Consider the following 13,521-nt stretch of genomic DNA (forward strand, 5'->3'; position numbering starts at 1 on the left):
AGCACATGTGTGATTGGATCAAGTAAATTTGAGTGTTTCCTCTTGTTTTCCCCTTGTGTTCTTCGGGAATCCCCATCCAAATCCTGAAAGATCAGCCCCTAGGGTTCCACCCTACATCATCTTGGTATCATGAGCCTTGGTTGATCACAAATTTGGAGCCCCTACCCTTTGCTTCTAGCCTAATTTTGTTTATTTTGTCACCATTTCGAAAATCCCCACAAAAATTGCCCCAATTTTTTTTGTGATTTGTTGGTATGATTAAGTTTTGTTGATTTTGATTCATGGATTCGTTGTGTTGCTAGTGGTTCTACCCTTTCCCTACCATCTCCACCACGAAATCCATAAAAAACCAATGCAATCTTCCAATTTCTCCCCGTTTTCGAGCTCATCCCGAGCCTCACCCGTGCGCAGTTGACCTGCCCGGATCATCCGAACCCTGACCCGTATCGTTCGGACTCGCCCCGATCATCCGGCTCCTGGCCCAGATCATCCGGCTACCTCCGACGAAACTGCACATTCTGTAGTTTTCAGCCACCACCACCACTTCCGCCATCGCATACCCACTTCGACCACCACCATCCCACTTCCTCTAACCCCTCTACATACCCAACTGTAGCACCGTTTCCAAAACCACCATCGCTTACCCGCTAGCAACTTCGACAAATTTTGACACATTTTGGTCCTTGAGAATTTGAGTTGTGGTTTCCGGTTCCTAACGTGTTTTGGCTACTTAGGGACGGCTGGACAACGACATCACCGCCGCTCATCTTCGCCACGGATTCGTCATTGACAACAACCACTCAACCATTTTGACACCATCAACCGTAAGCAAGGACAGTAACTTCGATGACACCTTTGTGTACTCCTTCCATTGTATTGATAACGCCATAGCCCATTTTGCGTCGCTTACCTATCGAGACTAGCCTTTGAGTATTGCCGGCAATGTTACTTGTGCACATTAGTGATCATAGTTCCCGTTGCATACATACCATATCATCTTGGTACAAGCATCTTGATATCATCTCTTGTGTCACAAGGTTGTCATCGCATATACACAATTGATATCTTGGTCCGTGAAGTTTTGCATAAGTGGCCAAGAAAAGAGCTTAAAAGAGAAAGAGCCAACAAGCTTTTAAGCAAAAGAGAAAGATAAGCAAAGAGATTTTAAGCAAGAACCATAGCATAAAACTACATTAAGATTGTCATACTCGGTCATGTTGGATCATATCACCGGAACATCATACATATAGCATACTTGGGATAGAAGTCATTGCATTTTTGCTTAGTAGGTTGTGCACAAGTCTCGTATCCGCCTATTGTGCAATCATGCTAGCACCTCTCTAGCATGGTGCAACAAAAGCATTTTCCATGGGTTTCCACATTTTGAGCTTGTTCCTCGGTTGCACGACCCCATCTATCTATTCGTGTGTGTGTTTCCATGTACCACATATTGCTATTAGTCTACTTGTTGCATTTGTGAATTTGTGAATCATTTTCATTAATATTGAGTCTTGCTAACATTATCAAATTTTGTGCCACCATCCTCACCAAGCTCCACCAAAGGCTTTATTTGTGTAGGTGTGAGAATTGACAAGATCCGGTACCAATTGTGCTTTTTCCTTGTTACACTATTGGGTGATCATTGATCCATTTTAAACATCGGGTAAGGTACATCTGGTCTAGTTCTTTTATTTCTTCCACTCACATTTGCTTGAGATGATGGATAGGCCAACTACTTCTTCGAACCAACTCTTCATCGAGCAAGATGAGGACCCGAACATCTATGTCACCAAGAACCACCTCTTCGGCGCACAAAGAGCTTTGCATCAAGAGAATGAAGCATTGGGCGACCGCACCGACCTACTCGCTACCGACTTGCGACAATCCGAGCAACGTACAACAGACTACTTCGACACATCGATGGCAACTATCAAGGAAGACATATGAGGAATGATGGTCAATCACTCTTCTACATCTTCGTCCTATTCAAGACGGAGCCACTCAAGTCGTCATTCTTCGCAATCTTATTCGGATGCAAGTCCTCCTCGAGCTTATTCACATCGTTGCCAAGACCAGGAAGTTCACCAAGCTCCACAAAATCCATTCCATGACAATGGGTTACAAGCTCGCCTATGTGAACTTGACCGCCTACGATGACAAGCTAATGATCCTCCGGTCCAAGAGCAAGCTCTAATACGCCAAGATCAACAAGAACAACAAGATGGCGATGCCCCTCGACAAGAGCAACATCGTCATGAGGAACAAAACCTTGAAGCCCAACGTGCTCTATGTGAAACTACACTAGCCGTCGACGAGCGCAACCGCCAAGCACGACTTCAAGAAGAGGCCCTCCGACAAGAGCGACAAGAAGAAGCCGCACGCCATGATGAGCGCCAAGAAATGAGGAACTGTGCAAGAATTCCACAACCTCAATGACAAAACAATCAAGCGGAGCAGGAGGAGCAAGCGGCTCAAGACCCCCTCCATGCCAAGAGCGTCATCACCATCGACCCCAACACAATGAAGAGCAACGCTAAGGAAGACTACCTTTCATGGGCATTGAAAGTTGACAAGATCTTTCGCTTGCACAACTATGAGGAAGAGAAGAAGATCGCCATGGCGTCTCTTGAGTTCCAAGACTATGCCCTCATTTGGTGGGAGCAAGTCATTGAGCGCCAACCGGCAAGAGGTGGCCCACCCATCACAACATGGAATCAAATGAAGGATGTCATGCGAGCGCGCTTTGTACCCATGTACTATAGCCGTGACCTCTTCAAGTGACTACAACTCCTCAAGCAAGGCACAAAGACCGTCGAAGAGTACTACAAGGAAATGGAGGTTGCCATGATTCAAGCAAATGTCACAGAAGATGAGGATCAAACCATGGCACGTTTCTTGAATGGCCTCAACCACCCTATCAAGAAGATCGCCGACTTCCAACATTACTCCAACCTCATCGACAAGTGCAAGATGACTACAAGTATGCCAAGTTCTCTTCCAAGTCCTACGACTCCTCCTACAATCAAGCTTCAACAACAATGACACCTCCTTCCGCGACAAAACATTCTACAAGGAACGGCAACAAGTCAAGCTACAAGAAAACTTCGACATCTTCAAGGCCTCCTCCTCCTACAAGCAACTTCAAGCCGAGATTTTTATCATCATCTACTTCAACCGATGAGCCCAACAAGACAAGTTCCATCAAATGATTTACTTGCCAGGGCCGAGGCCACAAGACATACCAATGTCCCACCTGGCAAACCATGGTCGCCAACGACGATGGTACTTACGACTCCATGAGTGAAGAAGAAATGGAAGCCTTTGGGCATGTGTCCATGCGCCGGCAAGTGAATGAAGATGAAGATGACCAAGTCTTTTGTGACAATGATTCGAGCCCCACTCACGTTGTCTCCAAGGTCTTGACCCTTCAACACCAACAAGAGGAAGACCAATGTTGCCACAATGCCACATCTTCCACACACCAAAGAGGGCATCAATGGACGTTCCGTGAAGGTCATCATCGACGGAGGAAGTTGCCACATTTTGGCAAGTGAAGAGCTATGTTCCAAGCTACAATTGGCCAAGATGAAGCATCTTCGTCCCTACAAGGTCCAATGGCTTAGCGACTCCGGCACCATCCAAGTGGAGCACACCGTTCAAGTCTCCTTCAAGATTGGCGCATACGAAGACACTTTCGAGTGTGATGTAGTTCCGATGTCCATTTGCCACCTCCTACTTGGATGACCTTGGCAATTCAACTGCGGTGTCATCCACAATGGAAGAACCAATCACTATAGCTTCGAGATGAAGGGGAAGGAGTATGTGCTACGACCTATGTCACCAAGCCAAGCAATTGCCGACAAGCAAGCAACTACCCATCATGGAGAGAATAGTGAGAGAGTGAGCCACCAAAGAGAGAATGAGCACTGCAAGCCAAAATTGAGTGCCTCCACGATGAGCACAAGAAAAACTTAGTGTTATTTGCTACCAAAAGTGAGATGACAGAAGTGTGCGAGAACCCATCAAGTGTTATGCACTATGCCCTATTATGCAAGGACAAGGCAACAAGAACTAACACCTCTCACCATCTACCTTTAGTGTTGTCTTCTCAATTGCAGGAATTCAAGGACGTTTTCCCCTACGAGCTACCTCCGGTACTACCTCCACTATGTGGCATCGAACATCGAATCGACCTCATCCCGGGCGCACCGTTACCAAACAAGCACCCTACTGCGTCAACACGGAAGATACCAAAGAAATCCAAAGGCAAGTACAACAACTCATTGACGATGGGCATGTACGTGAAAGCTTAAGTATTTGTGCCATACGAGTCATACTAGTACCTAAGAAAGACGGTAGTTTTCGCATGTGTTCCGATTGCGGTCCCATCAATGCTATCACCGTTCGTTATCGATACCTATTCCTCGCCTTGATGATATGCTAGATGAGATTAGCGGAGCCACCATTTTCTCTAAGATTGATCTTAAAAGTGGCTACTACCAAATCCGCATTCAAGAGGGTGATGAATGGAAAATCGCTTTTAAAACCAAATTTGGCTTGTATGAGTGGTTGGTCATGCCTATGGGCTTATCCGAAGCACCCCACACTTTTATGCGTGTGATGCATTATGTTCTTCGCCCATACATTGGCGTATTCGTTGTGGTCTACTTTGATGATATTCTTGTGTTTAGCATGTCTCTAGAAGATCATGTCACCCATCTTAGAACCATTTTGCAAACTCTAAGAAAAGAGCGCCTTTATGCTAATATGGACAAATGCCTTCTTAGTGTTGATAAGCTTGTTTTCTTAGGTTTCATTGTGTCATCTAAAGGTGTTCATGTCGATGAAGCTAAAATTTATGCTATTAAAAATTGGCCACAACCCACGAACTTGCAACAAGTGCGAAGTTTCCTTGGCTTAGCCGGTTTCTATCGTAGATTCGTTAAGGACTTTAGCACTATTGCATCTCCTTTGCATTCCTTGAGTAAGAATAATGCACCACTTGTTTGGGGACCATCCCAAGATACCGCATTTCATGAGCTTAAGAATTTTCTTACACATGCTCATTTGCTTGCCTTGCCCAATTTTGATAAAACTTTTGAAGTTCATTGCGATGCTAGTGGCAATAGTATAGGAGGTGTGTCAATACAAGAGAAGTGCCCCATAGCTTACTTTAGTGAGAAACTTTCCGGCGCGCAACTAAATTACCCCATCTATGACAAAGAGTTATATGCCTTAGTGCGAGTTTTGCATGTGTGGAAACATTATCTTTGCCCTCATGAATTTGTCATCCATATGGACCATGAAACGCTAAAGTACCTTAAGGGTCAAACTAAATTGAATAAGTGACATGCCAAATGGAGTGAGTTTATTGATTCTTTTCCTTATGTCATCAAGTGCATTAAAGGTAAAGAGAATGTTGTGGCGGATGCGCTTTCCCGCAAATGCATGCTTGTTACTCAACTTGAATTGAGTATCATTGGCTTTGAGCACATAAAAGACTTGTATGCGCATGATCCTACTTTTGCTATTCCATATGCCAAATGCTTGATGCATACATCTTGGGAACGATATTACATCAAGGACGATTATCTTATGAGAGCTAACAAACTACGCATCCCCTAGTCTTCTCTTCGTTTGTTACTTTTGCAAGAGGCTCATGGAGCAGGACTTATGGGACACTTTGGATGCGACAAGACATTTGCTACGCTCTCCAAGAACTACTTTTGGATCAAGATGTTCCATGACGTCTCTCGCTACACCAGCCGATGCTCTACATGTCGCAAAGCTAAGTCTAAAGCTCAATCCCATGGTCTCTATATGCCACTTCCTATTTCGTATCACCCATGGGAAGATATTAGTATGGACTTTATGCTTGGTTTGCCTATAACTCAAAATGGAAAGGATTCCGTGTTTGTTGTTGTGGACCGTTTCTCTAAGATGGCACATTTTATTCCATGCAACAAGATAGACGATGCTTCACATGTTGCCAATCTATTTTGTGGGGAAATGTTGCATCTACATGGAGTGCCCCAGACTATCGTGTCAGACCGCGAAGTCAAGTTCCTAAGATACTTTTGGAAGATGCTATGCACCAAGCTCGGAATCAAGCTCTTATTCTCTTCGGCATACCATCCTCAAACCAACGGCCAAATGAAGGTCACGAACAGGACGCTATCGACTCTCCTACGCGTGTTGATCAAGAAGAACATCAAGGAGTGGGAAGAGTGCTTACCCATCACCGAGTATGCCTACAACCGCGCAAGACATTCGACTACCGACAAGCCCCCCTTCGAGGTCGTCTATGGCGTCAATCCTTTGTCCCCATTGGACATTCTACCTCCACCACTACAAGAACACATCAACATGGACGCGAGTGCACGAGAAAGCTATCTCAAGAAGGTGCATGAAGATACATGGCACACAATCGAGCGCCAAGTAGAACGACTCGCGGCCAAGCTCAACATCAATAAGCAACCCATGATATTCCACATTGGAGATCTTGTGTGGCTACACCTTCGCAAGGACCGCTTCCCCAACGAACGCAAGTCCAAGGTTCTACCTCGAGCCGGTGGACCCTTCAAGGTGCTAGAACGCTACAACAACAACAACAACGCCTACAAGATCGACATAGCACGCGATAAGTACAACGTGAGCGATATCTTCAGCGTCAAGGATCTCTTGCCCTACACTACAAAAAAAAGACACATCCGTGACATTTTGGACCAAACGAAATTTTTTTCTGTCATACTTATGACACTTCTATGACAATAATTGTGACAAAACATGGTATCATCATAGATGTGGTGGGGTCCTACTTCTATGACAAAAAATCATGACAGAAAATGGGCTTTTCTTCCTGGGCGGGCCAGAGACGCAGCTGCATGACATTCTTTGGGCTGTCCATGACGGAAAAACCGTGGTAGAAGCGAGGGCGAGGAAAATATCGGGGTGTTCCCGGTTAGGGTGGGTGGTCGGGGCCGAGCGATGCACGTTTGTCTCGTACACGCACGCGCGTGGGTGCGAGGCATTGGGCTCTAACTGAACCCGAGCGAGGCGTTGGGCTCTAACTGAACTGGAGCGGTTGCACTGCAGGCTACGCGTTACTGAACCCGAGCGATCGATCGAGGGCTGTTAACTGAACCCGATCGAGCGATTCCTTCGCTACTGCTGCTAACTAAAGCCGATCGATACTGCCTCTGGATGAACAGTGAGCGTTGCTGGGGGCTTTGGTTGAACAGTTCCCGGTGGGGGTGGATGAACAGGACCCCGTGGTGTTGCCTCTGGATGAACAGTGAGCGTTGCTGGGGGGTTTGGATGAACAGTTCCCGGTGGGGGTGGATGAACAGGAACCCGTGGTGTTGCCTCTGGATGAACAGGACCCTGATCGATCGAGCCGGTTGGGGCTGGATGAACAGGACCCCGTGGAGGGCAGGATGGACAGTAGACGGTGGAGGGCTGGATGAACAGTAGCCCCGTGGAGGGGTGGTTGAACAGGAGCCCGTGGAGAGGGCTGGTTGAACAGTAGCCGGTGGAGTAGCGCGGTGGAGGCTAGATGAAGAGGAACCCGTGGATGAACAGGCGCAGGTGGAGGCTGGAGGAGGTCGATGGTGGATGAACAGTAGCCCGTGGAGGCTGGAGGGGGTCGACGGTGGAGATGAACAGTATCCCGTGGAGTACCGTTTTGCGGTACGCCACACCCCTCCCGATGAACAGGACCCCTGTTTCGACCGTAGTGCTCCAACATAAGTTCGTTTCCTCTGTTTTGCGGTACGCCACACCCCTCCCGATCAACAAGACCCTCGTTTCGACCATAGGAGATCCGTTTCCTCCGTTTTATGGTATGCCAGACCCCTCCCGATGAACAAGATCCCATTTCAAACGTGGCCGGTCGAACACAAGGCCGTTTCCTCCGTTCTGCGGTACGCCAGGCCTCGTTTCCATCGGCTGTTCCATCCAAGCCGGTTAGCTCCCACGCGTTCCGTTGCCTCCCGATGAACACGACGCATTCTGTTGCCTCCCCATGAACACGACGACGACACAGTTTCTCCGTTCCGACCTAGCCATGTACACGAGACCTGGCCGTACGTATGCGTGAGTAGGCGTTCGAGACCCCGCCCGTATGTACGTACGTGGCCGTATTTTCTTTCTTGCACACTGGCCGCTGTACGTACGTGTACATGCTACATGCGCACCTCAACTACGACACGTGCGAGCTCTACATCGACCAGTATGTACGTACACGTTCGCGACCAAAATTACAAAGCTACGTACGCTTCGACCGTAGAATAACAGGGGGTGTGGGTGAGTAGAGGGATGGCCTGGCCAGCGGTGGGAGTAGTAGGGGCGGTGAGGCCTCCGCCGCATCGCAGCCGGCCACGGGAGGCAGGAGCACAAGGCACGACCGGCACTGGTTTGGGCGGTTGGAGCAAGAAGACCAGAGGTTGAAGAAGCAATACGGCCGTTGGATGGACATCGTACGGTCACTGGAGCTAGAATCATGCATATTGACTAAGTTGACAAAGCCCTCCGTCCCCGTCAACTTATTAGGCCCACAAGTCATCCTGCCACTATACTGGGTCCCAGCTAGCAGGGGGTATTCATTTTTTTGTGCGTAATAAGGAGGCACTTCCTTGCGTGCGAAGATATAGCTGGTGGGTCCGAGCTGTCAGCGGCGGTAACGTGTTTTCGCGAAATACAGAGGCCCTTCCGGTGGGTCCCAGATGTCAGGTGGAGGAATCATTATTTTGCGCGTAATAAGGAGGCATTTCCTCGCGTGCGGCCATGGACCCAGCTGTCAGCCTCTCCACGTACAGTCCACTTCAGATGCATGTTGGTCGTTGACAACGTTGACCAGGCCGCGCCGAGAGCACCTGGGCGGTGGACAACGGCGAGGCCTAGGAAGGGAACGACATGGAGCCAGGGAAGACTCGGGAGTTGTTTCCCACACGGAGGGGTACGAGGGTTTACTGGTTCGTCTGCCGTCCCTAGAGAATAACAGCAGGTGTGGGTGAGTAGAGGGATGGCTAGGCCAGCGATGGGAGTACGGTGGGGCGGTGAGGCCTGCGCGGTAGCATAGCCGGCCGCGGGAGGAGGGAGCAGGCAGTCCAGCTGGCGCTTGTTTAAGCGGCTGGAGCAAGAAAGGCAGAGATTGAAGAAGCACGGCAGCCGTTGGATGGACATCCAACAGTCACTGCTCTCGTGTGCATTATTTCTAATAATGTACAACCCATTTGCTAATTCTTAAGAATTTTTTTGGAGCCCATCTTCTTTTTGTTAGCATTACACCCCATATTGTGGCCACGGTTAAAAAGTATACGGATTTTTTGCATATTTCGATGCGGTCAATTGTTTTTAATCCCGAAATATCGATTCACATTCAAACTATTTTGAAAAATAATTTCTATAAATATAAAATCCAAATAATTGTCCACGCATAAAAATCAATGGAATTTAAAATCTTGTAATGAAAAAAAATTGAAACTAATTCCGGTTTGATGTGTTTTAAAAATGTACAGCCCATTTCTGGGGAAGGCGAATGAAACTCTCCTCGTCTTGAAAGATTTGCAACCCAGCAGGGCTGATAAAGCAAGTAGGCCTCGTTTGGGTATTTCTTAAAAAAAAGAACTGGGCTAGCCATTTTTAGCAAGAAAAAAACACAACTGGGCTCATGATGTGGTAAACATAAATAAAACCCTGGCTAGACGGGCCACAGCCCCCGCACAGCCCCGTTGTTACCCTGATCCGTCGCTAAAACTAGTATAAATAAGAACTGCTTGTTCCTCAAAAAAAAACTGCGCGACCTGCTGGGTCCCTGGTGTCAGCCGCTCTTAGTGTAATTCTCTCGTTTATTAACTACGTTGACAATGGCGTGAGCCCCAGATGTCCAACCATTAGGAGGAACCATATTTTTGGGCTTGTAATATAGAGGCACTTGCTTGCATACTGCCATGAAGCTGGTGGGTCCCTAATTTCATCCTCTCCACGTACAGTCATCTCCTTGTTCCTCTCGGTTGTTGACGACGTTGACAACGCAAGAGGGCGGCGCACCGCGCACGGCGAGCGAACCTAGGCCGCAAGGCGGAGGACGACGGCGAGGCCTCGGACGGAACGAACAGGAGCCGTGGAAGATGCGCCGGTCCAGTCGCAGGCGGAGTGGAGTACGAGGGTTGATAGGTTCAGGTGCGGGTGCGTGTTGGGGCTGACCTCGCCGGAGAATAACAGGACATGTGGGGGAATAGAGGGAGGGACTGGCCAACGTTGGAGGGTACGTATGGTAGGGCGGTGGAGGCGCAACCAGCCATGGGAGGCGGGAGCATGCGGAGCCGACGGGGTGGTTTGGTTTGGGTGGCTGGAGGAAGAAGAAGACAAGAGATAGAAGATACACGACAGATGTTGGATGTTAATTCAACGGCTGGTAGTCAGAATCGTTTGTTGACTGGCTAGTAAGTCAACACCACCTTGCATAGGCTATTTCCTTGCGGGTCCCAAAAGTCATAATCCAAATCTGTCACGGTCATGCAGCCTTTACTATGAAAATTTACAGCCCATTTGATGTGCTAGTTCGAAATAAGTTTGTGGGTGCTGGTGGGGGCTAATCACTTGACTTATGTAATGCACAGTAAGCTCAAGCAGCCAGCGAGAGTGATGTTATTTCCCTTGGTTGGGATTTGTTAGTTGTTACAATATTTCACTCTAAATTAAATGACTGGCAAGCTATTTGCCTTGCTTCAAAGAAAATATGACAGTCACAGCCGAGTTGGAAAGGGCAAGAACATGTAACTCTAGCTTACAAACTATACAAAAGCACGAGGGTTAATTGTTCATCAGGTTTACAAAAAATCCCAGGTTGAAAAGGGCAACAACATCTAACTCCAGCACTGTTTTGGGCAGTCACAGTCAAATGGATCGGTCAGGTCCATAGAATGAACATCCTGGGTCGTACAATTTACTGGATTATGACCACAATATGTTGTAAATAGAAGCCCGGCATATTCAGAAGCTCTTTTGCCCACCTGAAACTCCTTTTTTTGCTCTTCCACATACCCATCCGTCAAAACCATGCTGCTGATAAACTTAAGCCTGCTGGATAATAGTAACCTCGCATTCAGCAGGAAGAATGTGACAAATCTAGTGTTTGCACGGTTGGCTACATATCGTTCTAGCGTTATTGTCTTCAATCGAATCTCATGAGAAGTGAGAAAATCCCGATGCTTACGAATCCACCGATTGGTTATAACTTTCTTACCCCGTCCTGTTGCCTAAATAAACATGAAGATTAAAAACAGTTAAGGTCTAAAAAAAGAGTGTCGAAAGAGCAACAGCTGAACGGTTATTCTAGTACACTATATGCGGGCTTCCAATGTGCGTGAAATTATCACCTTTATATACAACTTCTCCAGACATGGAAAGCATTGCAGCAAGCCAATAATGTTGTTCAGATCAAAACTATTCATTTGGATGTATGAGATCTTGACAGAATCCAGCACCATTGATAGGCCATCCATGGAGAAACTCTTCATTGAGCATAGAACATAATATTAGTACAAAATGTGTACTCCAAGATGACATATAACTTATGCGCAGAAATTTAAAATGCAGCTTATGGTTACAAGTGTAGATGATAATGTAAAGTACCTGAAGAACTGTGGAGCCAAACACCATATTGAAATGAGCACAGAGATCATGTATTACACCCAAGGTCTCCAGTTTAGGCGCAGAGAGGACGGTTATTTGCAACGGTGAATAACTAGAATCAAGGATCAACCTTTGAAGTGAAGGGGCGTCTTGGATGATGAGCTGCCTTCTGTCAAAACAAATTCCAATTCTTACAAGGTTAGGCGACTTTATTTGCAGACAACTGCTACCTCTTGAGCACTGCGTTGGTTTTCCCTTGAAGAGGAAAGGGTGATGCAGTAAAGTAGCGTAAGTATTTCCCTCAGTTTTTGAGAACCAAGGTATCAATCCAGTAGGAGATCACGCTCGATTCCCAAGCACCAACACAAACAAATAAGAACCTCGCAACCAACGCGATAAAGGGGTTGTCAATCCCTTCACGGTCACTTACGAGAGTGAGATCTGATAGATATGATAAGATAATATTTTTGGTATTTTTATGATAAAGAGAAATAAAGATGCAAAGAAAAATAAACGGCAATAAAAATAGCGAAGTGTTGGAAGATTAATATGATGGAAGATAGACCCGGGGGCCATAGGTTTCACTAGTGGCTTCTCTCAAGAGCATAAGTATTACGGTGGGTAAACGAATTACTGTCGAGCAATTGATAGAATTGAGCATAGTTATGAGAATATCTAGGTATGATCATGTATATAAGCATCACGTCCGTGGCAAGTAGACCGAAACGATTCTACATCTACTACTATTACTCCACACGTCGACCACTATCCAGCATGCATCTAGAGTATTAAGTTCATAAGAACAGAGTAATGCTTTAAGTAAGATGACATGATGTAGAGGGATAAACTCATGCAATATGATATAAACCCCATATTTTTATCCTCGATGGCAACAATACAATACGTGCCTTGCTGCCCCTGCTGTCACAGGGAAAGGACACCGCAAGATTGAACCCAAAGCTAAGCACTTCTCCCATTGCAAGAAAGATCAATCTAGTAGGCCAAACCAAACTGAATTCAAAGAGACTTGCAAAGATAACCAATCATACATAAAAGAATTCGGAGGAGATTCAAATATTGTTCATAGATAATCTTGCTCATAAACCCACAATTCATCGGATCTCGAGAAACACACCGCAAAAGAAGATTACATCGAATAGATCTCCAAGAAGATCAAGGAGAACTTTGTATCGAGATCCAAAGAGAGAGAAGAAGCCATCTAGCTAATAACTATGGACCCGAAGGTCTGAGGTAAACTACTCACACATCATTGGAGAGGCTATGGTGTTGATGTAGAAGCCCTCCATGATCAATGCCCCCTCCGGCGGAGCGCCGGAAAAGGCCCCAAGATGTGATCTCACGGGTACAGAAGGTTGCGGCGGTGGAAATAGGGTTTTGGCTCCGTATCTGATGTTTCCAGGGTATATATGGGTATATATAGTAGGAAGAAGTATGTCGGTGGAGCAACGAGGGGCCCACGAGGGTGGAGGGCGCGCCCCCTGCCTCGTGCTCTCCTTGTTGAGTGCTTTACGTAGAATCCAAGTCCTCTGGATCATGTTTGTTCGATAAATCACGTTCCCGAAGGTTTCATTCCGTTTGGACTCCGTTTGATATCTTTTTCCTTCGAAACACTGAAATAGCAAAAAACAGCAATTTGGGCTGGGCCTCCGGTTAATAGGTTAGTCCCAAAAATAATATAAAAGTATATAATAAAGCCCATTAAACATCCAAAACAGAATATAATATAGCATGGAACAATAAAAAATTATAGATACATTGGAGACGTATCAAGCATCCCCAAGCTTAATTCCTGCTCGTCCTCGAGTAGGTAAATGATAAAAACAGAATTTTTGATGTGGAATGCTACCTAGCATAATTTTCAAT

This window comes from Aegilops tauschii, chromosome 3, assembly GCF_002575655.3.
Source record: "Aegilops tauschii subsp. strangulata cultivar AL8/78 chromosome 3, Aet v6.0, whole genome shotgun sequence".
Lineage (NCBI taxonomy): Eukaryota > Viridiplantae > Streptophyta > Magnoliopsida > Poales > Poaceae > Aegilops > Aegilops tauschii.